The sequence below is a fragment of the Aquila chrysaetos genome, chromosome 8 (genome assembly GCF_900496995.4).
Source record: "Aquila chrysaetos chrysaetos chromosome 8, bAquChr1.4, whole genome shotgun sequence".
Classification (NCBI taxonomy): Eukaryota; Metazoa; Chordata; class Aves; order Accipitriformes; family Accipitridae; genus Aquila; species Aquila chrysaetos.
In genome coordinates this window covers 34879947-34899830 of record NC_044011.1, presented here as the reverse complement: position 1 = coordinate 34899830, position 19884 = coordinate 34879947, and the positions used below count along the sequence as shown (strand labels likewise).

The window sequence follows — 19884 nt, the reverse complement described above, 5'->3', positions numbered from 1 at the left end:
TCACAGAACTTTGTTTGACTCAAACCACAATGATACAAGCATTCAAACACCACCTTCAGATGTAATATTGATTTATAAAACAGCAGTGCACAGCTGCTAAGCTTCGCTGTTTCATACAGAAGGTCTTCAATTCCCAACAAATTACTGGCATTTCTACCTATTTACAAATTAATGTTTCCTCTGAACCTTGTGCATTTCGTATTATTCTAGTCTGCTTTCTTCAGTTTCTGCTTAGAAACCTTGTGTGAGTGTGTATTATGCAGTGATAGGGCAGCTTTAGAGCATCAGTTAAATTGGAGTTAAATAAAAAAAATCTAGATCAACGTTTATCCTTAGGCAAGTTATGCACTGAGTGAAATTAAACCACTATATGTACTTGTAGATTGAAGAATCAGAGGTGGAGGATGGGTCAGAAACACTAAGATCAAAGTTTTTCTTCTTTGAAAAAAATCTCTTTGAAAAGCCCCCATGCCACCTATTCTGCTTGTTAATGTTTTGACTGGAAGTGTCTGGCAGTGTCATCATCATCAGAATATTTTTAAAGACTTTTTTTTTTTTTTTTTGAGCTGACTCTAATAGCAAAGCAATGGATCCTTAGCAGCCTCTGTTATATGTCTCTTAAGGGAATATTTTTGTTAATTGCAAATATTTGATTGACAAACACGGGATGCAATTAGTAGGCAGGCACAGTAGGAATGTGCAGTGAACTGGATCTCTGAACCAACAGATCTCAACTCTCTCAGCTTGATCTGAAATAGGCTAGAGCATTTAAACCATATGTTTCCCTCAAACTTTTTCTTTCCTCTGAAAATTCCTTATTTCCCTCAACTAACCTTCTTTCACTCTCTGCACCAAGGGAGCTAATTCATCTACTATGATCACGTCAAATAAAGGCAGAAAATTCTACACAAGCTTCAGACTTATGCTGCTTTTTGACCGTGGCAGTAAAAATTAATGTGGACAAGACTATACATGCCAGTTGTGCCTTACAAAAGCCCTAGGTGAGAGAGAATACAATCTAATTTAACTTTAGACATTTTGAGCTTAATGGTCTATTTAAACAACCTGGTACCATCTGACTACATTTATCAATTATATTTCTTTTTATTTATACAGAGTACTGTCTTTCTGGAAAGGCTATAATTAAAACTTATCTAGATAAATTGTGCTCAGATTCTGTGGCACGAGAAGGAATTCAAAGGATTTCAGTGTTTTTATGTGTTCTTTTTCGTAAAAAAAGGTTGCTCTTAAATCTTTAAAAAGGAAATAGATTTTCATAATTAGAATAACCTAATTGCAATAGTTTTCATAATTACAGCTAAGAATTACCAACAGGCAATGCAGTGTGGTCTTTAGATTAAAGTGTTGACACCCCAGAAAAAAATTCTTTCTGGATAAGCAATACCTCTTCTCTCAGGGAAAAGATGCTCATTCCCCTACTTCTTGTGACAGGGGTCATTGGTGGGAAAACTGCCTCTGAGGAATTCATCAGTTCTTTGGGTTTTCAGGTGGTTTCTGCTTGGTCTTTGTGATGTCATAACCATCTCTGCAATAGCCCCGCATGAAATCACATGCCAAGCATTGTTGAGCTTAGTGAAGAATGAGCAGCAGGAGCTTAGTGCACCTTCAGATCTTATGCAGGGAGATCTATGCTGCACTACATGCTCCAACACTGAGGCACCTGCAGAAGCTCAGGTGGCAAAAGCAGCCCAGTGTGGTGGCTCAGAGCAGGTGGGGGATGTCATTTACCCTGCTGAGAAGCTTGTTTGCAGCTGTCTTGGGTACATCCACAATTGACTTCAGCATACAGTGCCACATCAGGAAAATACTTTTTTACAGCTAAACTGCAATATTATTTTTCTTAGACACTGAGAAGTAGGGACCCCATGCGGCAACTTCTTCCAGTCTGAGTAGGAGTGCTTGGCATGGGCGAAGCAACAGAAGCTAGAACTACCCTTCTGCATTAGTATTTGTAGTGTGGTTTATTGTATTGTCAGGGAGTAATCTGAGGAAAATGGAGAGGTCACTCTCTCCTCTCTATTATTTTTTGTATGGCATCAACCAATCTTACCATAACCTAATTGTTATTTGTGGAAGTCCCAAATCTTTTTGAGATCTCTGGCAGTACTCTCATGAGTAACATGAGTTTGTATATACCTACATCATCACACTCCATTAGAGCATGCATATTTATAAAATCACATGAAGGGGCTAATGAAGCTTTGCTCATTTTGGAAGGGCCCGATCCCACAACATTTACTCCTGCTGGGGACTACTCATGTGATTAAGGCTGACTCACATAAGTGTTGCAAGATCCAGACTTTAATTTGCAAATCCCAATAATGGTATGTGTTAATCAGACACTTCATCAGTGAAAAGAGTGCTAGATCCATAGTAGCTGTATGGTAAGGCTATAAATACAAGCTAGATTTCTTAAAAACTTCCTTACAGAATTTTGTCCCTACAAGGGAAAATGTTATCTTGCTGCCGTCTGAGTCCTGAATGTAAAATTTCAGATTTGTTGTAAGTAGCCCCACAGAACTAATAAAAAAATAATTTCCATCTGTAACATTTCATGCCATGTATTTGTAACCCTCTTACTGAAGCAATATTTAACAGGGGCATTTAAAAAATATTCTTTTTAGTAGGTTTGATGGTATTTTTACATAAGGGCAGTTAATAAAGGTCCATTGCAAACCCACAATAATTTAGACAGAGCTTCATGATGAACAACTTTCGTATGGCAGAGTTACTTTAAATGCTGATCCAGGTGCATGCTTCGACTTGTCAAGGTTGCCCTTAGTGAGGACCGGTCCCCCACAGATAATTCTTTTTTCACACTGGAGCCGTTGTTGTGTCTCTCTGTTTAAGCGCTTGACAAAAAATGTCCACAGTTAGGCTGCGCATAATGTATACTGTCAATTTGTAAAATCTTTCTATGTGCTGTGTTGAAAGAGGGACTTTGTCACAGGTTTCCTGTTCACAACTCCACAATTTAAATTTTAGTGTTTTGTCATGTTAATGTAATTCACTTAAAATATTTAAATTGTCCTTAATTAATTGAGGAGGGAGATTATCATTGTGGTGAACTGTAGGCAGCACGTGGAGCATTACTGACACCATTTTGGTGAATACAGGTGATGAATGGTGTTGACATGAACGGCTGCAGTTACGCAGTGTGTGTATACACAAATTATACTGCCATGTGCGTTCCTCTGTGTTATGAAAGCCTTTTGTTTATATATAGCCAGCTATACATTTACACATTATGTAAATAAACACACATATGCCCACGCAATTTAATTGAATATATGGCTATGGGTTAAGAGGCATGTTACTCTGATGAAAAACATCTTATGGTACAGAGTAAAAATATTTCCAATGTGCTTTTGAGCATCCTGTAGAATTTAAGAAGGAACTGCAGAGATTTCTTTAAGGTAGTGGTTCAAATCATTTAATAGGAGGGCATGGTATTCTTCCAAAAGCTTGAGGCTGTTGAATGGCAGTCTTAGAAACCCATCGAGTTTCATCTTTATTCAACTCCTTTTATTCTTATTCAATTGTGAGCTTTTCCATCGATCTTTGGTGCATGCAAAATGGAACATTACGCTGTGAGTTTTGTTTCAAATAGGTACATACTTTTAAGGCAATGTGCAAGAAATTATGCATGTGGATTAGTCTTTCCAACCACAAATTCCCCCAAAACTGACACAAGCATCTCAGGGTGGAATGAAAAGTTGCCCCAGGTACATTCAGACAGCCTTGGAGGTGCAATATGGCTCTTTGATGTCCTGAGAGAGAGGCACTTGAGCAATGGGCTACCCGTGCCTCCTACGCACTCTTCCAGGCGGTTGGTGCCGCCGTGGCATGCTGTGCCCAGAGGGGCCTGAGGAGGTGGTCTCCCGCTGGAAAAATGCCTTTGGAAGCTGCCGGAGGTGGTGAAGCCACTGCTGAGCTGCACTGGGAGGGAGCTCTTGCTGGACCTCCATCTGGGGTTGCGTTGCATGTGGTGCACCTTCTCCCTGGTCCTCATCTGGGAACAAGGGGGGCCTGTGGGGCAGTAGTATCTGTTCATCTTGGTGCAGGGCATCACAGGCCATGAAGCAAGGTGACACGTCTCGCTCTGGCAGAGCCCAGATGCGTGTGTCTGCCTCACAAAGAAATCTCTTCTTTTGCTTTTTGTTTGTTGGTTTTTTTCCCCCCATCTCATGCACTCAGCTGGGGTGCCTCTCTTCCAGCTGTTCTGTGACACCGCGCAGCCATCAAATGTTGGAAACCCGGATCAGAGAGCAGCAGTGACAGACTCCCCGGTGCAGGCAGGCCAGGTCCCAAATCTATTGTTCATACGAGAAGGCTCAGCAGAGTGCCTTGACAGGTTTTTAAAGCACTAGAGAACTTTACCAGGAAGTTTTCTTCCTTTTCTACTCTTTTTCCTCCCTCTGCCTCAAGCCAGATGCAAAACGTGTGCCATTTTAGCAATTAACAAAAAGGGGAATATTGTTGCTTCTGAACACACGTACACACACATACACACGGATAATCAGGTGTGTGAGAATCAGCAATCCCTCTGCATGTGAGGGCTTACACTGTGATGCTTTGTAGTATTGCATTCAGACACGGTGTTCTGAGTGTCTTTGTTATCGTCGCCTGATAAATAAACAGCCCTAAAATTACAGAACTTATTATGGTAATTGAGTGAAGAAAAGGAAATGCAAACCCTGCCTCACTATCTATTACACTGCCACTGCTAAAGTTGCCTAAACCTGTGCTACTCAAATGATATTGTAATATTAGCCTTCTTTCTTTTTTCACAATGATTGTTTTCTGTCCATCTCAAGCTGGATGTCAGTTCATTTAGATTTACATCAAGTAGTAAATTAAAATAATCACTCAGCAAACACTCTCAGCTCAGTTTTCTCTTTCAGTCAGGAGTTGCGAGAGATGCTTGAAGCATTCAAGCAGAAAATATTGCTGTCTAGATATTTGTCCTCTGGGTGATAAAGGAGGCATTGTCTTGGGACCCACTCAGGCCTCGGAGCTGATAGTAGCTGTGCATCACAGCTGTGAAGTGCGCTTTGTTATGTGTCTGAGGATTAGGGTTCAGGACCTTGTTTTTCTTGAAATACCAGACTGATCAGAGCTGCATATGTTCGGGGGAAAGCAGAGGTCGATGGTTCTCTGTCCACATTTTTACTAGATTATTCTTGGACAGAACTCTGGGAGAATACCCTGCAGCTTAAACCATCCCAAGAGTTTTTCATATTCTGCATTATAACCATCATGGAAAAAAAGGCTGTAGTTTATCTATCTGCATTTGAAACAAAAGACTACAGCATCACAGACACTCTGGGCTTTGGACCCATGCTGGAACAGGCTGAATTTTGCTCCTTTGTGTTCCATTTACAGTACAGCTGCCCATTTAGAAGCACAAATGCACCTTGATATAATAACCAAATCCAAAGAATGTCTGGCCTTAAGGATAGTACAGTCAATCTTCAGATCGACAGTTAATCTCAAAGCAAGGTTAGAACTGGGGTGGTGTACAGAACAAGAGGTTGGGGGGGACAAAAAAAAAAGGCTGTTCTGTGTCTCTAAGCTGTCTGTTTCAGAAAAAGAGGATGCGGATTTCTTTTTTCTATTTAAAAAATTAATCTGCATCTTCTTTCCCACCCCCAGCAAAACAAACAAACAAACAAACAACAAACCACAAACACTTATTTTGGCAAAGATGTGTACAGAAGCACTCTTAGTGAAGATGCTATCATGAATTAAGGTAATATATCCGTTACAGTCAGTGAGTTAAAGTCTGAGTAAAGACTGCAGGATCTGGGCACTATCTGCTCAGCCTTTGTAGCAGCACAATATGGGAGTTTGTGTAATTGAGGATTTGGGGCCAGACCGTCACCTCACTTATGTTGGTGTGATACAACAGAAGCTAACTGGATTTTACTGATAAACAAAGGACTATTTGTTGCAACTGAATGTACGTATATATATTGCAAAATCAACTTTCAGTGTCAGTCTGAATCTATGCCTTCCAGAATGGGACCCTGATCAATAGGCAGGATATTGCCTTTGAAATTATTAACATTAATCATATAACCCTACTGATGGGATGGAAGTGAGAACAGCATTTGCCCATATGCAGTATAACACCTAAGGATTGGTTGCAGGTATTTCTCTGCTTGAAAACATGTCAGTAGGCACAACTTTTAACCCCATCAAACTTCTGCATAAATTCTGAGGGCCACCCATACTTCTTTACTTTTAAAACTAGGCCAGCATGGCAAATGGTTCCTTCTGTCATTCAAAATACAGACTCTACATACCAAAATTGTCTTAAGCCTCAAGTCTGGAATTACCTCCCTCCCACGGAGTAGGGCATCTGCTCCACCCCTTTGGAGCTAGGGGAAAGGCCTGAGTAATGTCTGCAAAATGAAGCCTGGCTTTAGTCTTTGCTCAGTTCTTCCCATCCACCCTTCTGCCATGGAGCGATCCCTGCCCAGCATTGGGCCTGCACATCCCTACCATGGCTCCTCTTTCAGGCTTCAAGTCGGTGGGGTGGCTCAGGTGCTCCTCTCTCCATGGAGAGGTGAGCTTGGACCTGTGCTCCAAGGCACCCTGGAGGCAATTTGAGACATTAGCTTGAGCTTACTGGGCTTAATGAATGGTGTGAGGTTACCATCGTGACAGGGCACCAGCTCAGGCTCAGCAGTAGACCAAACAGCTCCTGAACATGCTCTCACCCGTCCAGTCTTTTTATGGATGTCATTGCCACTCAGGGGAGACTTGGCAATTTTCAGTTTTGGTGGTCTTGGCAAGAATGATCCAGAAGTACTTTTTCTGCCTAGACAAACTGGTTTCCAAGTGACAAAGAAAGAGTGACTGCGGCAGGATGTAGATTGAGGAGCCTTGGTCAGAAATCGACCTGTGTAATTATTGTTTGAATTAAGCTCTAGGCTCCCAACGTAGTTATCCATTTGTGTTCTCATCCTCTGTGTTGCTAAACATCCTCCTGCTCCACTGCACTGCCATGTGCCTCTTCTAAGGGTTTATGCTGGAGAGAGGATGTGCATGGACCAAAGCGGTGCCACGTGGCATAGGGGAGAAATGATTTCTTGTTACTTCACCGTCTGCCTGGCAGAACTGATTTGCTGCATTTGTGCATTTCTGCCTACAGAAAGCTGACATCATATTAAGGCATTTATCTTTGGAGATATGCTAATAGCAAACTTTCAAAAAAATCATAGAGTAGCAGTCAGTGTCTCATTTGTTTATAAGTAGTCTTTTATATTTAGGTATTTTCCTTCACTTCTACTTCCTCCTTTCTTAGGAAATGACCACAGGGTACTGACCTCTGCTTTTGTGCTCACAGAAATCCTCTTTCTCTGTTTTATTTGTCATGTGGCTTTTTTTTTTTCTCACTAGGTTTTTTAAATGCATTTTGGTTTTCTTTTTTAATGCTTTGAAAAGGTCTGGTTTATCTTTCCTCACTCATGGTAGCACAGATATCAAACAGTCCTCTTTTCTCCTTGAGTTGTTGTTACTGATGGGGTTCCTTTATTATAATATTTTCCGTGCATTTTCCCCCTTCTTTCCTAGGCCAGTTTTTCCTCTTGTTTGTCTGTCTCATACTTCTTTTCTTCTTCTTCTATCCTGGCAAAACATATTAGAGGTGCCACTTACTTTTTCTCTCTAATCCCCCTCCGCAGCCCTCAGCTCTGCTTCCCTCTGCCCTGCGGAGACCGATACCCCCGGTGATGCTTTCCCAATGCTGCTGGGCCTGGCTCCGTTCCCTTTTTACCATACCTCTGCTCTCCTCTGGTCTGTCACACTCTGTAAACAGCGTGACAGGAGCACTGCGCACAGAGTGACAGAGCTGTGCTGGGAGGCAGAGCACTGTGGCACGATGGCCTGAGCTGCTCGCACTGCCCAAACACTGCCAGCAATGCAGTACTGGGCAAGGAAGGACGTTGGCAAACAGCAGGAACACTGCTTTTCAGCAAGGTCCACCTCACTAAAGCCAGGGAGCCCTCTGATGACTTTTGGGGATTTTTAGCTAAAAACACAAATCAGGCTCCTCTCTCAAAGCTGGACAACAGAAGGGGGAATTCCCTTGTTGATTATGTTAAAAAAAGAGAAAGACAATTTCCTGAATGAAGGAAAAAGAAAACCTGCTGGGGCAGAAGACAGCTACAGCCTCCAGCTCCTTATGCAAACTCACATTGCTGAAGAGAGTGGGAGGCAGAGATGTAAAACCTTCCCCTACTGGTACCTATTCTCTCTGCTTGAGTGAGAGAGACAGAGGGGCCAAGATATTTCAATGTAAGGTATTTTGCAGGTGTAAACTGGCATACCAGTAATTACATTATCTTTATGGATTTATATCAGCTGAAAACCAAGTCTCAGAGTTTTATCTGATTTGAGTTCTTAATGGAAAAATGTATAAGCATTCACGTAGGCATATCATGACGCTTACTGAAGTTACTTGAAGGATACATAATTTTCTAGATATCTCAATACCAATATGAATGTGGAATAGCTGAAATTATCAAAATATTGACATAAAACCCTATGCAAAATGAAACACTTTTGTTTGTGAGTGGGGTGGCTTGGGGTTTTTTTGCTGCTGTCACCAATCACTGCCATCAGGGCCCAGCATAAAGCCAGGCACTGGAAGGGGGAATTCCCTCGGTTCTTTGCAATAAAAATAAAAAAGAAAACAAAAAAGAGAGATAATTTCCTGACTGCAGGAAAAGAACCACTAGGGTAGAAGGTTACCAAGGCCTCTGGCTCCTTGGGCGTAGCTGAAGAGAGTATTCAGAGTTCAAACATGAGTAGGAGATCTCAGAGTGCAGGAAACAAGCAACGTAGTATGAGGTGAGAGAATTAAGCACAGAGCAGGAGGGCAGTTACCCCGTGTGCATCCATTCCTGGCAAAAGAGGTATCCCACAAATCCTTGAACGAGACATCTTACAAAAGCTTCATTATAAGCTCTTGCTAATTTGAGAAATGTCAGGAATGGCAATATTATTTTCCACTCAGTTGCAGGATCTCTGTGTGTGTATCTGATTAGATGGTACCTTCTGAAAAATGCAAGCAGTCTGTGGTAAAGTCTTCGTACGGCACCTGACAGAACGACATCACTTCAGTATAAATAAATGAGATTTGTAATGTCTTTATTATATAACAAAATCTCAGTATTGTGGCTGCTGCTATGAGACATGAAGAACTACACCTGTTTTCTGCCATAACGGTTGTGGATTCACATTAGGATAACCCATTCCTGGTGCATTCCTGCTGGAGATGGGCTGAGATCCACAAGGATCTCTGAATTACTTGCTCTAATTCAATATTAGGAAATACTGGAAATATGCAAATTGTAGGCAAAACCAAGTGCCTTGCATTTGAAGTTTTCCTCCCTCTAACAACACAAATATTGTCTTGATATTCTTCTAGAGCTTGCTTGGTGATAGTAGGATCTCACAGTGAGTTCCCTTTTGCATACAAAGTCAGCTGCTTTCTGAGCAGTGCCGTGTATATTCCAGACTAAAAGGGCAGCTGAAAAGACAGACTTAGCTGCAGCTGCTACCTGGAAATCCAGAGACCGTTTTCTTCCTTATTTCATCTGTTGCTAGTCAGCTGGAAAGCACACTGACCTATAAGTAATGTGGTCATCCCAAACTCATGCTGATAAAACCTTTACACTACTGCCTCTTGCCTTCTCTCCCTTTCTATCCCTCTGAGATGTTCTGATCCAATCTTGACTTCCTTTGAGGTAGAGCATTCTGTCTTAATGCCCAGCCCCCTTGGAGAGTCAGAGAGAAATGATTTTGAGTTGGTTTTTTGTGGTGTTTTTGCTTGATAGACTTGTCTGCAGAGCGTTTATACCAGTGAGAAAGGATATGACTCTATGACCATAACCCAGGGGCCCTTTTGGACATTGTTGCTCTCAATTAGTGGCTGCTTTTGAAGACATAGCAGAAGAATTTCCAAATCCCAGAATATGAGTTTGGTCCTATGGGCAGTAAACCACCAAGTGTAGCTCAGAGCAGCCTAGATTTGGGAGATAGCAAAGCTCAGTTGTTCTTTGCTCTCCACCTTCTTGGCAATACTATGTGTATCCTGGCTGCCACTAGGCAGTCAGTCCACTTGGTATATTTGTAATCCTCTATGTTTGTTTGTGCCACTAATGAATGTTTCTTGTTTATTCCTTACAGATCAACATGGTGGATTTTATGGTGGATCTCTACAGCTGAGGGACAACTGTCTGTGAATTTCCAGGTAATTGCCATTTCTCTGCTTCTTTCATGAGCTACTCTGGGTGTTGTGACCTTTTCTTTGATTTTAGGCTGCAGTCCTCTCTCCTTACCCCCTAAATTTGTCACCTCATGATCAGACTGTTGTCCTGAGTTGCATGTTAGAGTTACTTTGAAATGTAAAGTGCAGGATGTTCTGGATACCCACTCAGTATCCAGCTCTTCTGTCCCACCAGTAGCGTTTGACCAGAAACCTATAAACTGCCTATTCATATCTGAGGGGATTTGTTTGTATTCTATAAAGGTATAAATGGTTGAACACTTATTGGATTAGGAACTGTCTGTCTGTCTGGATGATCCTGCCATAACTGTGGTTAATGAGGAACTCAGTGGCAAGGCAATTTTCTTGTCCTGAGAGAAATACTCTCACTTTTTGACTGGACAGAGAACTCATCTATTTCTCAGCCATTTTTAAAGGGCTGAGACTTACTTTGGATTTTTGTAGTAGATTTTAAAATGTTTCATGCTTACATTAGCTTCATTCCTTTCTTTGAGAAACTCAAAATTAAAGTAAGCAAGTGCTACAGTAGAGACCTACAGAAAAGAATTGGGTGCAATGGTTTGAGGACCACTATATCACGAACACACTAAGCCCCAGTCCTGTTGTGATGCCAAGCCCATGGTAGTAGATTTGTGTACTGCCTGACAAGGTTGATCAAGGCACAGCTTTAGCAAGTCAGATAAAAGCAGACTGGTTTTCAGTTTGGCACTCAGCCATCCTTGTTATGATAATGTTGGTATTGTAAGCTCCTTGAGGCAGGGACTGTGGCTTTCCATATGTCTTGAGTCATTCCAAGATTGTGGCTAGCGTTCTATGAACCAAAGCTAATAAGTCAAAGCCATTTTTTTCTCATGCGCTTCAAAACCTACTCCATTTTGAAACGAGAAAACGGCGTACAGCTCACTGCAGGCTTTGTCAAATTATTCCTCCCCTTCACACTTGGACTCTTCTTCATTTTCCACACACTTAGTACTCACCCAGCTCCTTTCTGTAACTGGCAGCTGATCCAATTACACACTAGAGGTAGAAATACTGAAGTCTTACAGTTCAAATGTGGAATGATATGCATAGTCACTTTGTCACTCAAATCCTTTAAAAAAAAAAAAAAAAAGAAAGAAAAATCAGACTAGCTGGCCATAATTAAGGGCAGAAAATGGAGCACACAGTTAGTATCTCCATGGTTTGCCAATACTGGGATGTCACAAGTACTAATCAGGAAACCAGAGCCATGTGGCTTCCCAGACAAAAACACTGGCTTTTCACTTCTGGGGCTACAGTTCAAATCCAGCTTAAGGTTCTAAATTAAATGAGACCCTTAACCTATGCCAGAACACAGCTCCTCCAGGTCAGAGCTGAGGTTATTGGCAGGTCAGTGTGATAGAGCTTGTATTCTGTTGCCTTCAACACACTTAATTGCATAAACAAAGGAATTAAGGTCCAAACCCTGCCACAACGCCAAGAAGCCAGAAGTGTATGGGCATCAGCACCCAGGTACAGAGGCAGGGAGAAAGGAAAAACTGAATTATCAGAAAGCATGAATGTAGGCAGGGTTGGGTCAGTGCACTGTAGGTCTCGCTGCTGCTTTCTGCAGTGAGGCACTTCATGGTAATGGACTCATCTGCTGCTCACAGGCAGTAGCATCTCAAAGGCAGGCTAAATTTGGGGTCAGACAGGTGGTGCTGTGTTCTGCCTGAGCTGTTTTCTGGGCTCCCTGATTCACTTTCCATTGCATTAACAGTACAAAACTGTAGCCACAGTCAGATGTGGGATCCCAATGGCACCATCAGCATGTGCAGCTCTTAGACTGTGTAAGTTGCCTGTGCAAAGTTGTGCCAAGAGAGCTTTTTTTTTGTTATTGGAAAGGATCCCAGTCATTTATTAGGGATAATAATGAAGGCCCAATAATAATGACCCACTTTGAATTAGATGTAAACTTAGGATGTAGGCATCAGGTAGCTAACAGATACTCCTTGTTTGCACTGTTGGCATTTGACTGCTGTGTGTGTAGTGGGCTTTTTTGTGTGCCCCCTTCCAGAATTACATTTTTGGAGAATTCTGGTTCAGGTTCTCAGCTGGATTTTTGTTCAGGGTTTTGTTCAGAGAGCAGTTTGCATTCAGCAGAACAAGCTTGTGAAACTGCATAACAGTAGCAAAGGGATCTACCACATTACCAAAAATGTAGGAACCTTCAAAGCCTCCAAGCTCCTCCAGCTCCCACCAGAGAGCTAGAGCTGAGAATCCCATATGGCAAAAAAACAAGCAATAATTAAAATCCCTATTTTGCCCAAAGAATTCCTTTGTTCAAGGTATGTAAATGTCTTTGCCTGCTTGTAAGTTATTTCATTTTTGGTAGTTCCTTAGCTCAGTAATCTGAGCTTGGGAAAAGAGGAGTCTGAAAGGAGTGTTACTCTGAAACAAAACACCTGTCTTTCAGTCAAGACTAAGTTGACAAGCAGCAATTTAGTTGTCTAAACTCAGAGCTTTCAGGATTTCAGACTACATAAATGTCAAGATGCCTAGGTAGGGCTCAAAGGTGAGCGACAGTGTAGGCAAATATACATTGGAACTTCAATTATCCAAACCCTGATAACTCTCAGTTACCTGAAGTTTAAACATGTCTTCCCTCACTCTTAGTTTCTACATTTTTTTCTGTAAAATCCCTTTGTACTGAATTGCCTATGTCTTTGCCCGGCATAGCCTGTAAACTTTTAAGAGTTCGTCTCCTGAGGAGCTTAGTGTGTCTGCCAGATCACAGCATCAGCAACCCCTTTCTGAGGGAGCCTGTAATTATCCCTTCATGTTACCTGTTACATTTGGATAGAAGTATTAAAATAAATAAATCATTGTTTTCATCTTTGTTGTCTCCAGCTACATTCCACTTCTCTATAGGCATGGTGTCACTGAGGCTCCCTTCATCCTAATACAAAGTGTGTACATGCATTGAAACACCATTCTTTAATGATTCCTGGTAGGGAGACTGTGTCTTCTAATTAGCAGCCAGAAGATAGGATGGACTTTGCTAGTTAGCAGAATTCACCATCAGTAGGTTAGATTTCACGGTCCAAATTCTTCCCTTTGTTGCTCTCCTGTAACATCTTTGACATTGACTGATATCCAAGAGCCAAATATGCCTTGATTTCCAGAGTTTTGGAGCTTAAAAGCTGCTGAGATCCAAATCAAGACCCTCAGAGAAATTTTGCTATACACGTTCCCGACTTCAACACTTTTTTTCAATACATCCCAGTTACTTTTGAGGAGGTTTGTTGTGATTTGATTTCAGAGAGGTAGCAGTTCACATTTACAGGTCCCTGCACCAGCTATAGAACTAAATCAAAAAGTTTTGAGTGGCAGAAGAAAATGGCTGGCAGGAAAGCATGTGAGGCCTCTTCACCTCCTTTTGCACCTTTATATTTTCCAGCCTTATTTTCACCCCATTCCTGACTTACATTTGCCACTTTAAGTTTCTCCCAGCGCTTTCTAACATCTTCTGTTCTCCTGTCTATGGCAAACAAGTTGTGAACGGAGTCCCTCTCCTTTTCTCCTTGCTCTTCAGCAAGTGTTTTTCTCTTTATCCTTCAGGGGAGGAATCTAAAACAGAATAAGGATAGGAGATTTTTTGTTTCATCCCCAACAGCAAGGACTCTGGGGAAAAGAGCATCTGAATAAGCCAGTATGATGGGCAGTGCATTCTGCAAAATGAGAGGTGGCATACACTAATCTGTGCCGTTGTCCCTTTTCAGATAAATGTTCATTAGTGGCACCGTGGAATAAAAGCTACTGTACAAGTGTTGCCTGCTCCGCAGTGGAGGATTTTTGGGTAGAATGAGGCCCCTGAACAATAAACTGGCCCCCATGAGGAAGAATAAGGGGATTTCTGGCCAGGTCAGGCAATGTCTGGCTTCCCCTTAGCTGAAGGCAAAGAGCTTCATCCTACCAGAACAAATGGCATAAGACATGGAGGATCCAGTGTTGCACAGGAAAATAAAATCCTTTTCTCCATTGAAAGCAGAGTTGCGTGGGTGAACTAGAAGGCAAAATGCAATCCAGTTTCATCTGTTGCTTTGACTGGGAATGGGAAGAAAAGAAAACTAAATGGGGATATTAAATCATAACTTTTGTGGGTAAAAAGAAATCTCATTCTCCTGACAGCAAACTAATATTGCGAAGAAAATATAGCAACAGAAGACAGAACAGACAGTGCCCATTTCAATATTTAGGAAGTTCTAGTGTCTTAGGTGTTCCATGGTGATCAAAAATTGAAATAAAATGAAGTGGCATTTTAATTGAATTACACAATGACATCAATTTAAACATTAGTAAACAGATGCAATTTTGTGCAATGCTTTAAATTACGTTTCTCACATATGCATTTAATTTAAATTTATTGAGATGGTTATTTATGTTAATAAAATAATTAAAAGCAGTTATTTAAGAGTAACTATGAAATAGCTGTGTAACTACCTATATTAATAAGACAGTTAGTTAAGGGATAATGTCTATTGCTTTATAGTGTAATTGCAATAAACAGCTGCTGAGTTTGATTAAGAGCTGAAGTGGAGCTAAAGTGTTTGAGCAATCTCAAAAGCTATTTGTTGTAAGTGTACTACAAAGCAATAGCGATTATTCCTATTATACAAAAAGCCATAGCATAAACATTAAAATATAACTCCTTAGTATGATGCTTTTTTCTTGGGTTATTCAAGCATCTCCATGTGAATGCTGGGGCCAGAGAAGGAGAGCTGGGGCTTTAGTGGAGGAAGAAGAGGCTTGGCGGGGGGCAATAATTTTGTCAAACACAGTTTTGTTCATACTCAGATTCACCCCTGTGTGAGAGTACACCTAAGTGCTAGGAGGGGCCCAATTTGTGCTTGCGACCTGTGTTTTCTCAGGGGTGGCATCATTCGAAAATCTCTAGATGGATCCCTTTCAAATTTTGTACAAAAATTTCAACCTTGACGCCAGGTCTGACCTAGGGATTTCTTCAGCTTTTTGTTGGAGCATAAAAAGGAGCATATAGTAAAAATCCTTCTGCAACTTTGTCTATCAAATGGCTGCTGCCACTCCATAACTCCATTATTAACACATGAAGCAGACACTTCCTGGGCCCCAAGTGTATCCTGCTTTATGGCACCAACACATACCTAAACCACAGACCATTAATTTCAGTAGGATCAAGTAAGCAAATAGGCATTACTTGTATTGCCGTTGTTATTTACAAACTCCATATTCTCCTGCTTCTGGGTGGTGGACTCTTACATAACACATTTGCCTTTAAAATTTCTGCTATATTAGGGTCTCACAAGTTTTGTAGCAAGTCAGAAAAGAGTTGCTTAATTACTTAAAAGCTGTTTTATTTCACCTTTTATTTGAGAGCAACTTTGCATGGTGAACTCTGACACATTGATTGAGGCACAAATGGACGTGAGTAGTCAACTGCCTTTTGCTGCTCCTAGTTCATGCACCTCTGTGGCTGTATTAACAGTGAAAATCTCACAGAGACCAAAAAGTGCTATGAAATGCTACCAAGTGAAATTTTACCACTAGAGATCTTGCATATTTATGGTTTTGTAGTGAACTAGTTTGGCCAAGTCCTAGATTAAGATTGTGGGGGGCTGGGGCATAAGAAAGTGTCCTGGGTGTCCTTCCTCAGGTTCTGAGCTCCTTCACACATTATTGGCACTTGGGAATCACTCAAGCAAGTTCTCACTTTCAGCCAGATGCAGACATCCCTGGGAAAGATGGGTGAATCTGTCACTGCTGTGAACCAAGGTCAGGGAATATGTACCGAAGTCCTTTTGATCAAAACCCACCAATTCATTTGCATCAAGATTGTAGGGATTTCGCATAAAAATGTAAGAAGTTCAAAAGGCAGAAAAAAGGTGTTAGCAGTACAGTTAAACTAGTTTTCTCCTTTTACACAACCTATCCTGAAAGAGATAACGTATCTTCAGCTAACCATGTATAATATTTTGAAAAAGCTGACAGGAAAAGGCGGCTTGGCAAAGTCCGATGCACAGCGATTAATCCAAGTGCCAATTCACTACTAATCTTCTGTGGAATGGTTTTGCTTCTGGTTTATTAAGGAAGCAGACGTACGGGTGGCTTGGTACTGAGGGTGTGCATGTACACGCGTGTGCATTTGCAGGCAGGCTGGGCAGATTCATCTCTGTGAGAGCACCGCTGCTGCTAGGATCTTCCCAAATAATCTCTGTCATTTGCTGAAATGGAGCGTGGGACCTGCTTGGTTCTGACGACTCCTACCTCGGGAGGAGTTTAGGCAATGGCAGAAAAGCCCACCCAGTGTACTCGCCTTGTTAAGCTTCTGGGGCTTGCAGGCCTTCCTAACTCTGCCCTGGGGAAAAACTATGTAACAATGGATAAAAGACTTGGGCCTCCCAGCTTAGTTACAAAGGATTCTCTTCACTCATCCTCTTAGTGAGAAATCCAGTTGAATGCTTTTTGAAATCTTTCAAATATTAAAAATAAAATAAATCTTCTTATTCTGTTCCCCGGCGAGATTCCTGACTGCAGTGCCATGTTGTCATACACTTCAGGTACTTTAAAATGTCGAAAGGACCCCCTTCAGTGATGTGGCTGCAGCCAGGTAGACGGAGAAAAGGTTATTCGATTCTTTGTGTGCCTTCAAAAAGTTAAAGGAAAAAAAACAATAAGCCCTGAGAGGGGGAAGATAATTGGGTATCAAGCTGCAGAAGGGTCACTGCTACTACCTGGCTTGGTTGGAATCCGTTTTGGAAAAGAGCTAGAGTAAGTTTATTTGTTTCAGCCAGAGAGAGGGAACTATTACTGTTTCACCTGGACAAATGAATCATTGCGGTTTGTTGCTCAGAACACTTACTGAAGAAAATACTTGGCAAATCAGTCGTGAAAAGAACCAAACACTGTTTTCAGCTGCCTGAGAAACTGGTTTGCCTTCCATTTCCTTCTCTCCTGAAATGTTATTTGCTTTCTTCCGTTAGTGCCAAAGTCAGCCTGGAGATGCTCTACTCCCTCTTTGCATGTGCTTTTCAACCCAGTGGGGACAAGATGCTTCAAGACACTCTGAGGTCACTTACAGTCTGAAAGAGTTGGAAAAATGAAAGCTGTCCTTGTGTGCCATCATCAAGGGGATCATCAAGTGACTCTGTTACTCATGGTCTTAGAAGTCAGTTTTCCTTGCATAGAAATCTTTGACCAAACACATTGTTGTCATTGCTTTGTAAAGAAAATTCCTTCGTGGGAAGCTCTTGCAAGGAGCAAAGTGATTTGTTGTCTCTGCCTTGCAGTCTCTCTCTTTCTCTCTCCCCTCCCAAGGAGCTGTTGAATATTCAACAGCAACTGATTTTAAACTCTAAAGTCTTTGGTTCTCGTCAGTCATTTCAGAGATCATGCTGGTGTGTTCCTATACCACCTTGAGTTAGAGAACATGAGAACCTGAATTTCTTAACAGTAATTTTTTTCGCTGAAGTATATGTTTAGATTCATGTAAAAAACTTCCACTTGCCTTGTTAGGTTTTTGTTGGTTTTTTTGTTTTGGGTTTGGCTTTTTTCAACATCTTGCTATCTCTGAATTTAGCTTTGCTTCATTAGTCAGGGAAATAAACAGCCACATTTCTTATTATTCACACTATCACAGAGTGTATTCCAAGCTCATACATATCCTGTAGCTTGTTAAATAATTCTTTATCCTTTAAGAAATTCCCATTAATCTCTGACCAAGAAGAGCAATAATAGGTTAGTTAGTCATCATATATAAAAATCTGAATCATTTTTACAAGTATCTTTAATGGCTTCCATTAATTACGTGTCTTCATAAAAAAGCTACCCCTCTCAAACACAGCATCCTTTCATTCTTCAAGAGGATCTAATTTCTGAAATAACTGAAATTAAGGCACTGATGCTTTGTTTGGGCAAATTAAGCAGAAAAAATATTCACACAGCTCAGGCAGAAGGTACAGGAATCATGTGTTCTATTACCTTGTCAGCTACCTTGATATTACTAGCAAAATTTTACAAGTCAACCCAGTGGACTTCCGTGATTAGTGTTACACTGACAACAAAATACTCCATGTGGACTGGGTTGTGATTTTAGCTGCAGCCTGGGTGAAGATGAAACGTCTCCCCTGCTGCTCTTGGCTTTGTCCCACATGTCCTTGACTCAGGTTTCATGGTGGTTGCATGGTCAGCACGGCTGTTACCCAAGGGCACGGCACACTCTTCCCGTCCCATCCCTACCTCCTCATGCCTGCCTGACCTGCTCTGAGGAGTGTTGTGTTTCCATGTGCTCAGCATCATCGAGGGTCATTTTTAGGGTCAGATGATGTTTTAGCCTGTTAGTTCTCTGACCAAATGCATGTCTTCGAGTAGGCAAAAATGATCCCATCAGGGCTGGGTGGACAGGCAGGACCAGCCCTCTCAAGGGCAGCTCAGTCTTCTGGCGGATTAAAGTGGCTGTAAAACCACAGCCAGGATCATTACGTCATTCATTCCTTTTTTCTTGCTCTTTGTTAATTTAAGTATTAGTTTGCTACCGTAAATGCACTATAAAAGGCAATGTTCATTGCCATTAGGGCTGCACTGGACAATGTTTTCAAAACTCTTTCAAAAGACATCTCCTCTGTGTTCATCTGTCTTCCTCTGAAGACACCAGAGGCCCTGAGTAACGGATAAAAATTTTCAAGGTCAAATGTGAAACAGAGACCACCTCTCACCCTTCATGGCCTCTTTAAACCCTTCCACAGTCCATAGGTTGAGAAACACTGAAAAAGGAAGAATTGTACCGAAGCCTCTTCCTCCCCTGTTTTATTTCAGGTCATGTAACCTTGCTCACTCTTGTGGAAAGCTTGAGGACCTCCAGGAGGGGTTTAAAGAAGAGATCTTCCTCTCCTGTTCAGGTGAGTAGTCATGAATTAGACTCTTGGGAGACTAAAGCAGTATAAATACATAAGGAAATCTTTTGATTACACATAGTATTAAAAGATGCTAAAAATACTTCTACTAAAGTTAGTGCTGGACTTTTATATATTTACTTATTTATCTTAATTTATGATATTATTTCCCCTTCCCTGGGAAGCAAAGACTATCAATAGATAAGGGAGACAATTCTGTGTTTTTGTATGCAGTATGAGTCCAGTACTTGGCCAAGACCCAGATCTATTGTTGCAAGAAAGTAATAGATGAACTAACTAGGGACTCAGACTCTCTGGCTAGCATCCAAGAAACATTAAAAAGTGTAGTACTGCACATAAGAAGTAGGAAGATGCATGCAAATGTTGATGTCTTATTGAAAACTGTTAACTTATTAATATGTTGGGTTTATAGACATGCATTTGGATTTTAAAACCTGCTGTCTAAGTTCATGCCCTGAAATTACTTGCTGAACTATATGCCTGAAATAATATTTAAAGTAGTGCCACATTGGTGAGTTAGCTCTGAAGAAAATGACACTTCTGGATCCCTAGGGCTAGACTATTTCTTTTGGAAGCATCAGCTCTGAGGTAGTGGCAGTGGTCCAGTTCAGCTGTCAGGAAGGTTTCTAAGCAATGCTCCCACTTTGTTTCTTCACC

At 41.3% G+C, this 19884-nt stretch overlaps 1 long non-coding RNA gene across 1 annotated transcript in view; it reads left to right on the top strand.

The window, feature by feature from the left end:
* The window catches only part of LOC115345143, a 337375-nt gene extending 318164 nt beyond the window's left edge, over positions 1-19211 (top strand). Inside the window, exons 4-5 of the long non-coding RNA XR_003924731.1 lie at positions 10222-10285; positions 19130-19211. This is a non-coding gene — a long non-coding RNA (uncharacterized LOC115345143). The remainder of the gene's footprint in view (positions 1-10221; positions 10286-19129) is intronic.
* Positions 19212-19884: the final 673 nt, after the last annotated feature.